At 31.3% G+C, this 9,962-nt stretch overlaps 1 pseudogene; it reads right to left on the bottom strand.

Annotated features, from left to right (window-relative positions):
• Positions 1-207: 207 nt before the first annotated feature.
• Positions 208-5,653, bottom strand: LOC121229081 (ABSCISIC ACID-INSENSITIVE 5-like protein 2; annotated as a pseudogene).
• Between the last annotated feature and the right edge of the window lie 4,309 nt (positions 5,654-9,962).

Genomic DNA, 9,962 nt, shown 5'->3' with positions numbered 1-9,962 from the left:
TCGTTGCTTGTAACGGGCTAGCGGTGCTAGATTGATTATTGAGAATGATTATTAAAGGTTAAATTCTACTACTTTTTGCAAAAATTAATGGATTATCCTAAAACCATACTTTTCGAATTTTAAAATTTCAATCTTGATGCAAATGATCATTATTAATCATTTAATTGGATTTTTCATGAGTAATGAAAAAATAATATGCTAATATGACATAACACATGATAATATATTTGATGCATCAGATTTTGAAAATAACAAAACTTAATGAATTTAATAATTACCATTCGGTGAGGACTGAAACTGAAATTTTACCGGGAAATCATTTACATTAAGAGGAGGGCTTATGGGAGTGCAGATAAATTGGCAAAAGCTGCCATTCTTAAAGGAGGCCCTGGTGGGATCTCATTTGCTTCCTGGTGATTTGGGGGCTGGTCGTGGCCACCTGCTACATGGGTTTGGCTCTTGGTCTTTATTTATGATAATATGTTGTACCTTTAGGGACAAAACTACACATTTAATTTCAAAAGGAAATTAAAAAAAAAAGAAAAAAAAGAAAAGGCGCACAACTACACATTTAGGGACAAAGCTTACCAGTTGAATTAATTTCATAGTAAAAAAGTAAATACATGAAGGGGGAAAGAAAAACTCTTACAAGAGGGAAGCAACCGTTACCGGCATATGAAACAATGGCTGCCTCTGGAAGATGCATTGACTTCAACCTTATACCTCAATTGAAACCAGAAACAGATTCCAGAAGCTAGTTTGTATATGCAAAACTTTCACACTAGCTGCTACGGGATTGTTAGAATGGGGCTGATGATGTTCTACGAAGCTGATATTTTGGCTCGGGAGGAGGTGCGGACGGCAGCAGCTTCTCTAGCTCCTGAGAATATAAAATCCCAGAACCAAGAATGAAAACAAATCGTATGCAGTAGTGATGAATGAAACTTGTAAAAATTTTCATGTATGAAACCATGAATGAAAACTACATGCAGAAGCAAATGCAGTTGTAATATGTGCGGTATCATTTTCAGGCTGAATTGAATCAGAGAAAATATTTAAGGAGTTAAGATTTGAGGGCTGGAAACACAAAAACAAGGAAACCAATGCCGTCTCCAGTTGTTTCTTGTACTTCTCACAGTAAATCAAGGATCTTAGGTTCTATGCTACTCGGACTTGAGTGTAAGTGTAAGGGACGGGTATGTATCCTGAGACAGGTTTTCTTAATTTTTCTCAACATTCCATGTGCTTAGAGAGTCTATGGAGGATCATATCTCCACAACCATGTCGGAATATGCAACAAATACAGGTACTTCGAAAAAAAATGGAAAGTTGGAGTAACACAACTATTCATGGTTAAAGGGTTTGCATTAATATTTAACAAGATATACCTAACATTTAAAAAAATGAGCGAAAGCATCAAACCTAAAAAACCCATTTTGGCAATAAGTGGAGGGCCAACTTTAATATAAGACCATAAGAACCCAATACTTAACAGATGTGGATAAACCACTTAAAACTTCCCCTCACATGAAGCTAACAGGGATTACAAGTGGACAACTGCACCAAGGGTTGTCAACCTCACACGGAGTTCAGTAGGATCAACAACATAACTGACCCAAGGCTCTAACACCATGTTAAAGCATCCAACTTAAAATCAATTGGTAATAGGCGGTGGACCCGACTGATAATATAAGACCATAGAAAACCAACAACTTACCGAAAGTGGATAACACCACTTAACAAACACCAACAACCCTATATCCTACTATTTCCTAGAGAAACATAAGAACACGACACAAATGGATTTAACCTGGCTTAAATTAAGTCACCCAACAGATGGGCTCCTACTAAGATTATGGATTTCAGTGTTTGAGACAAACAATTTTACTGTCCAAAATGTCTTCTTTGGGTCATGGTTATATTCTACAATACGTGAAACCTGTTCTGCAGCAAGATTTACCAATCTTATGGTTAAATTCATGTAAACATCCCTCTAGCTACCTTGCGAAAAAACAGTTCATCCTAAAGCAATTCACGATAATGGCCTCTATAACGCGGTCACACAAATTTAGTTATGGCTAGCTGGGATTCAAGGTGGATGCTGACCTATGACCATCCAATTTTAAGTTGAATGCTTTAGCATGCAATCACAGCCAGAAGTTTTCGTTGCCCCATTTCTGCCAGTATTTGCTACCTCATTTCCATAGTCAACTTGACAGGCCTATTTGTCTATAGTATCGATTCTGGGACTTAATGGGAGTGTCAGTTTGTGTTATCCACGGTATTTAACTTTCGAGAATGTTCTCGTGTCATATTAAATTGGTGCAAGGTTGAATGCCTTAACAGTCTTAAACCAAGCATGCAAGAGTGACTATGTCTTGATAACAAGTGTAGTGATTAAAATTTTCATTTTAGCATTCACTGGCAATGGAATTCATATTAACGAAAGGAAGATATCTGTTAAACAAGTCTACAGGAAGTCTTCAACGGAATTATCACACAAAAAGGAAGATGAAGCTATAGAGATAGATGATGGCTAAGAACCTGGCTTTTCTATAGCAGACTGGTTTATCATAAACGAAAAAAATGCTACATCATGCACAGTTCATGGTGTTGAGAAAAGACATTAGATAGCCTTAATAACCAACAGGGTGAACGCATAGACTTTGCAGTTCCCATGTTTGCTAGTATATGATAAGGGGATGGCAAGGAATGCAACATGTTAGCATTAAAGCAAGATTTTTTTGATTTAACTGGAATCTGAATCAAAGTTCGGGTCAGGCTGAACAATATTTTATTCTATTTGGGTTATATGAGAAAAGGGAACAACACAAGGCAGCATCATGATCTAATTGTATGAAAAACATCTGCTAACCAACTAGGAGATTCCATAAATATTATACAACTGATAACACATACAGAGGAAAATGAATTCAATTCTGTAAGCTGTTGGAGTGTTTAACATCAACCATTGGCCACATTTAAGTTCTAAGAGTTATGGACATGAAGGCACTTAAAGAAATAAAATGGTTTGATGATATCTGATCTGATTTGGAAGAATATATTGACAGATTGTATACTTGGTGATCCCATAAATATCATACAATTGAAATTCGCATAAAGAGGCAAAAGAGTTCAATTCTCTAAACAGTTGGAGTGTTTAATATCAACCATTGGCCTTATTTATGGACATGAAGGTATTTAATGCAATAAAATGGTTTGATGATATACAACTCGATTTTGGATAGAATATAAACATAGTGTAACAGGTTATTGACACAAGGAAATAGATATTGGGAAACACAAAGACAGAAATACTAATTTTGACTTTTGAGTAATAACAAATTTATCCTCTTCTTCAAAGAACAGGTTGGAAAAGAAAATGAAACTATTATCTTCTTAAGTGTAAAACGTTTCAAGATCATCAATTGAATGTAAATGAATCAGAAAGTGTCTTGTAAGACAGATCTAACCTTCCGTTTCCTCAGCCTCTCATTTTCCTCTTCTAGACGTAAAACTTTGTTCTCCAGTTCATTAGTGTAAGCCTGTTTATAAACATCTTTTAAACATTTCAAAGTAAAAACAAAAAGAAACAAAAAAGAATAGTGTGACTGTCAAGTGTCACATTTTAGAGAAAAATAATAAAAAAAGCCAACCTGCTTCCTTGCTCGTGAACGTGCAGCAGATTCCCTATTCTTTATCATCCTCTTTTGTCTCCTTTCAACATTTTTCTCAACTATGTCCTCGGAGGCACCTCTTTTCCTTCCAGATGCCTGTGTATCTGATAATGTTCCCATCAAAGGCGAATGTAATGGTACCTGGTTCTCCGGGTACGAGACATCCATTACAGCAGCAGTCCCTAAGTCTAATGGCCGGGGCATAGGCTGGGATGGCATGTAAACCCCCATTATACTTTGTTGAGGATGGTGATATTGTGGCTGTGGGTACTGCATCCACTGACCTTGCTGCGCAAACTGTGGTGCAACACTTAGATCTACCCCAGCAATAGAAGCACCAGCGTCTCCGTCCGTAGATGCTTCAGCAACAACTCCAGCTTTCACTAAAAAATCCTCCAATGTCATTTCTCCAAGGGTAGGCTGCCTTTCTCTAGATTTCTTTTCCCCATCATTTTTGCTTTGTTGAATGTCTCTCCAAACCTCATCAACTGTCTTCTTGCTCAAAGCACCAGTTAATGACAAACTCGCCTGACGCTGCAGAGAAGCTTGATTGGTCAGCATGGTGCCATACATTCTTGAGAAGCTCATCTAGGTTCATGCTACTCAGAGGTTTTCCCAAGTCACCCAGCTGATTTTGTACCTCATCCAATGTGAGGCTATACATCGAATTTTGCTGAGTTAACTGCTGGAATTGCAACTGTTTTCCATTACTACCACTATCACCTTGAGACCCCATTGTCTGAATTCCCATGTAATTACTTTTACTTAAAGCAACTTTTACCCCAAATTCTCAAACAAAAATTTGTAGGTAAAGGACTATATCAGTCCTAAAGTCAACTTGAAAGCCACCTGCCCGCATACCTGAAGCTTCACCAGTCAGCAACAAAATTTAGAACCTGAAATTAGACCCATTCATTCATTTCAACTCTCTTCAGTCCAGATGATCCGAAAACATCTTTCTCATATATCTAACAATATATATTTAAAAAAAAAATGAATAATTCTCTACTTCCCTTAGAAGTGAAGAAATTATCAAATACATTTCATTTCAAGAATAAATGCATACATGCATAGCGCAGACCGCAAACTCCTCTATCATTCAAAGTTCTTCGAACCCAAACTCTGTATGGAATAAACTAACACACATAAAAGACTAACGTAACAAATTCCACCTCAAAAGATCAAAAGAAAGTGCATTTTTTCCCCTAAGTGCATTTTTTCCCCTACAAAACAAAGAAGCCTAAAATTACGAAAGGATCCACACTTCACCAATCATTTTAAAAAAAAAAAAACAGAAGGCATAAAGGAAAAACTTGAAAGAATAGTAATGAAGCACATCAGACCTCAGATACACTAAAACTGGGAGGGAGGGGGTAGAAAATAAATAATTGATGTGAAAATTACCAAATATTTTTGAAAAAAAAAAATTTAAGGGCTGTCATGTTATAATCCGTTCACCAAATAAAGAACAAACAATTTCCGAGAATCATAAGCATTACGAAATCCTCAGATTGTTGGAACATTAAAAAGAAAATGATAAACTTATTGCATGAAGAAACAAAAATCCAAGGCTTTAAAATGAGAGTTAAAAAGGAAATTATTGAAACAAATCTAAATGAAAAACAAAGAAAAACCCAGAAGAGGATCTAAAAGCTGAGGATTTCTATTTATTAAAAGACAAAACAGAAACGCAGAAAATCAACTGTCAACCAATAAAATAAATACCTTTAAAAAATCAAGAAAAAACAAGAATGGAAGAAATTCAAAAAAATATAAAAATAAAAATCCTCACTTGGATTTAGAGATAATGGAGATCGAAAGCTATGAATTTGCAGGAAAACGAAGCTTGATGAAGTTGGATTGAGAAATCAAAGAAGAAAACCAACGGATTTATCAACTCTCCATAGCCCGCACACCAGCAAGAAGCTTGAGAGAAAATTAGAAATGTGTATATTAGTTATTCAGTATTGTGAATGTGTTTCTTTTTTCTTTTCTTTTTTTTGCCTTAAATATATATTAAAATTTCAATTTTAATATTTTGATAAATAATTAAGATTTTAAATCGAATTATGCTATTTAGCTCGTGTTTTGGTTTTGTTTTTTATAAATAAATATTAATTTATCATTTGTCTACAAATATTTTGATTTTTTTTGTTCAATTACAAATATTTTGATTATTGTTGTTTATATAATAATTAATTTCATTGAAACTGTATAAAAGTTTTAAAAAAGAAGAAGAAGAAGTTGTGTTGGATAGATTTTACAAATTCAAGATCTAATCTAAATTACTATTTTAATTACTGTTGTGTAATAATTTTTTTTACTTAAATCAATTACTATTTTAATTACTGCTGTGTAATAATGTTTTTACTTAAAACATTAATTTAAAATACCTCTTAATATACCTCTTAATACATTAATTTAAAATAATCCATTTTTTGGTTTTAAAAAAAATTAATACATCATTAATAAATCTTAAATCACGTGCATTACCTTTAAATCAAACTTTTTGCTTTTCACTCTTGTTATCGTTTGAGTTCTTGAATCTAGATATATGGTTCTTGATTTTTTTTTCTATACGTTTTAAGGTTTTTTTTCTTTTAACATTTTTTTTCCAAATAGACAAAATTTTCTTGATTTATTGAAAAATTATATTTTAAGAGTTCAACACTCTTCATATCTTATTTTGGGTTTTTTTTTCTTCTCTTGTTATTCATCAAATTGTTTTTAATAAATGACTATTAAATTTAAATATTAGTAACTCGTATTTTGGTGTTTAAGTAATTGAGCATTGATTCTGACAATAGAATCAAACCCTTAAGTATTGAATTTAAATATTAGTTTACTTATATTTTGACTTTAGAAAATTATGTTTGATCTAAACCTTTTTAGAGCAATTAAGAGATAATTTGGTAGTAAAATTGGAAATAAACAGATAAAGCCATTCATTTTTATACGTCAAAGTAAACATTTTTATGTCTACTATTGAATTCTTAGATTGAGATTTATGACGTACCGATTCAATTGTTGTTATATTGTAATTATTTAAACAGGGGATGGATTTATGGATAAATTTGATATTTTATAGAATAACACTTATGTCTTACTTATTTAACACTTTAATAAGAAAAAATAATATATGTTTATTACATGATTAACAATCTATCTATCAAAAGATGGATCGTTTATTCTAGTGTACTAGTATTTCCTCATGTTAAAACATATGTATTAACTAATTTGTTTAACCAAAAGAGATATAAATGGATTGACCATGATTCAAATTCATATAAACGCAACAATATTTTTAATTTTTAAAAAGATATATTAAATCTAGCACTAAGATTCAAATTCATATAAATATGATGTTTTATTTTATTTTTCAAGTTTATATTATAAAAAAAATAGTTATCAGCCATATTTTCATTATTGAAAATAAGTTTTTACGTCTCTTTACTAAACATGTTTATTTTTTAAAGATGAAAATGAAAAATAATTTCAAAAACCTAACATAATCTAAAATTTCAAACTTTTGTTTGAAAAGTCAATTTAAAAATATTGTTTTTAGTTTGAAAGTTTTATTTAGCTAAAAAAACTGAATTTCAACTTCAATACTAAACACATTTTAAACAGGATACAAAATATTGTTTACAAAATATGGTATATTTTAATTTATAAAAATATTGATATATTTTATTGGTGGTTATAATGAAATTCATATTGTATTAATATGATCAGATTTACTCGTAGCTGTCCTTATTGGAAATCATAAGACCCATTGCCAAATGGCACTTTCACAAGCAATGCAACATTCTCTCTTTATATCAATTTGTGTTACCAAACTTTCTACTTTAAAAATATGAATTTAATTATTATTATTATTATTTTAATGATTTCAATGTTGGCACTATCTTTAAATTTTGATTTATTGTATTTTTTTCCTTTAAAGCATGCCTCAATATTTCATTTTGGTTTTGTTTGGTAATTAATGATGTAGATATTTTTGTTGGTCACTTACCAAAAACTTTTTTTTCATTGATTTAAAATATCGAATCTATGGTACGTTGAGTTTGATTTATATATTAGAATGGAATAGTACAAAATTGGGTCATCAAATTCGTAAAATTGAGTTCAGGTTAGGTTGGATTAATTTTAAGAATTAGTTAGATTGAATTGATTGAGATATTTATAAATTTATTTCTGTTTTAATTTCAATTTAACCCCTCAAAAAATTTAATAGAAAAACTCTAAGTGAGCTCAAAGTCCTTTTGTGCTTGCCTTTCTCTTAATAATTTTAATAGGATTGAGTTTCTCTTATAATTCAGTAAGCTAATATCAAAGGTTTGCATCCTTATACACATACTTGTAATTATAAAAATATATATATAGATACAAAAAATCAACAAAAATAAATATGGAGGCCCCAAAATGAGAGAAAATGATACTCGCTTCTTTTAAAGAAGAAATAGAAATAGAAGAAGAAGCTCCCTTCTTTGGAGTTTAGGTTTCCTTTTATTATATAAGTTTAGATTTGGAGTTGAGTATTTTTATTTTATTATAATTATTTAACAATATTTATTCTATCAATATGATTTAATTAACATACTAGAAAATGACTTGAAATTGAAAGATTGCTAACTGTTTTATAGAAAAAAAATAGTATATCAAACAAATTGATTTAATTCTTTTATAATTAAAAATTTGTTTGATGCAATAAAATGAAATAAATTCTAGTGGGATTGGGTCAAGGTTACATTTTTTATAAAATTTTGGGGTTGTGGGTCAAGGTGGGTTTACTCTTTCCACGTGGAGATTGAGGGTCCGGTATGGAATTTCCGGGTGGGTTTGGGGCAGTATCCGCCTTATTCCGTTGTCATCCCTAGTTAGGATGTGAGAATGAAATGAAATAAAATCAAACTTATAATGTTAAATTTGGCTCTTAATTTTTATATATTTTATCAATTTAATATTTTCTTTTCTTTCTTTTTTTTTAGTTTAATTTAGCACTCTACATTTAAAAAAGAGCTAAATTTATCTATCAACCTTTTGAAAGAGAGTCAAAATGATTTTTTAAATAAAAATACGGACTAAAATGTTAATTTTTTAATTGCTATAGTCAAGCTATTTTTTTAGTTTTTATGAAGTTCCTACAATTTTTTTTTAAAAAATTTGATTCATTTTTTATTTTTGTAATTTTTAAATTAATTATTGATTTGACATATAAGTCAAATAGTATCATGTTAACATGAATTACACATGGATTGCCACACTAATAATGTTGCAAAATAAATGTTTTGGTCAACATTTCGTTAAAGAAAAACGATTTGACTCTTTTTCAAAAGATTAATAACCAATTTTAGCTTAGAAAAGGAATAAGGGTCAAAATAATAGAAAATATAAATATTGAGGATTAAATTTAGTATTATGCAAAAAAAAAATAAGGGAGGGGAATAGAGGTATGCATGGGCCGGGCTACCCGCCCGAAATGTGGGAGGGTTTGGGTAAAAATATAGGCCCGAAAAATGGGTTTGGACAAAAAAAAGGCCCGAGCCCAATAAATGGGCATGATTTTTTAGTTGAGCCTGACCTGATCCTAACTCGACCCGTCCCATGAACACCTCTAGAGGGGAATATTAAAAAGTAAAAGAGAAATTTTTTTGTTTTATATTTTTGTACTTAGGGTATATTATATATCTATTATTATAAATTTTAACAATAAGAATAAATTCATTTAATATTTCTTATAATTTAGTTAAGGAGTTATAAATATAATTGCAAACAATACATCCAGTAATTATATCCTGGGCCTTAGGTTATAAATGAGCCAAATTTCATTCTCAGGTTGCATAAGTTACAGCAAGAAAAATTAGAGAGGCTAAGCAGAATAAAAATGAAGATGGGTGAACGTATTAGTGTTGTTATTTACAATAATGGTGAGGTCTGTTATTTACAATGATGGTGAGGTCCGTGACACCGATAGCGACGTTTTTTTTATCAGAGAACATAATGCGACTGGTTTTTAATCAAAACATAGATTTGATAGAACTTCGTAAAAGAATTAGGCACAAAATTTTCGGAACAACGCCAATGAGGGTTATTGCTTGGAGGCGATGGTGCAGACTTAACTCACCAGTGGATCACCCTATCTTGAGTTATATGTACAATTTTCATCGCCAAATGAAGCATTTGTGACTTAAACATCTACTGTTGTTCGAGAGAAATACACGACCCTTACCCGACACTCCGTTAGTGGAAGGCAGAATACGAAAGCGCTCGTGTTTGGTGGCA

Source organism: Gossypium hirsutum, chromosome A05 (assembly GCF_007990345.1).
Source record: "Gossypium hirsutum isolate 1008001.06 chromosome A05, Gossypium_hirsutum_v2.1, whole genome shotgun sequence".
NCBI lineage: Eukaryota > Viridiplantae > Streptophyta > Magnoliopsida > Malvales > Malvaceae > Gossypium > Gossypium hirsutum.
Note: the sequence above shows the minus strand (reverse complement) of the source record. Positions and strands in the feature narration are given on the sequence as shown.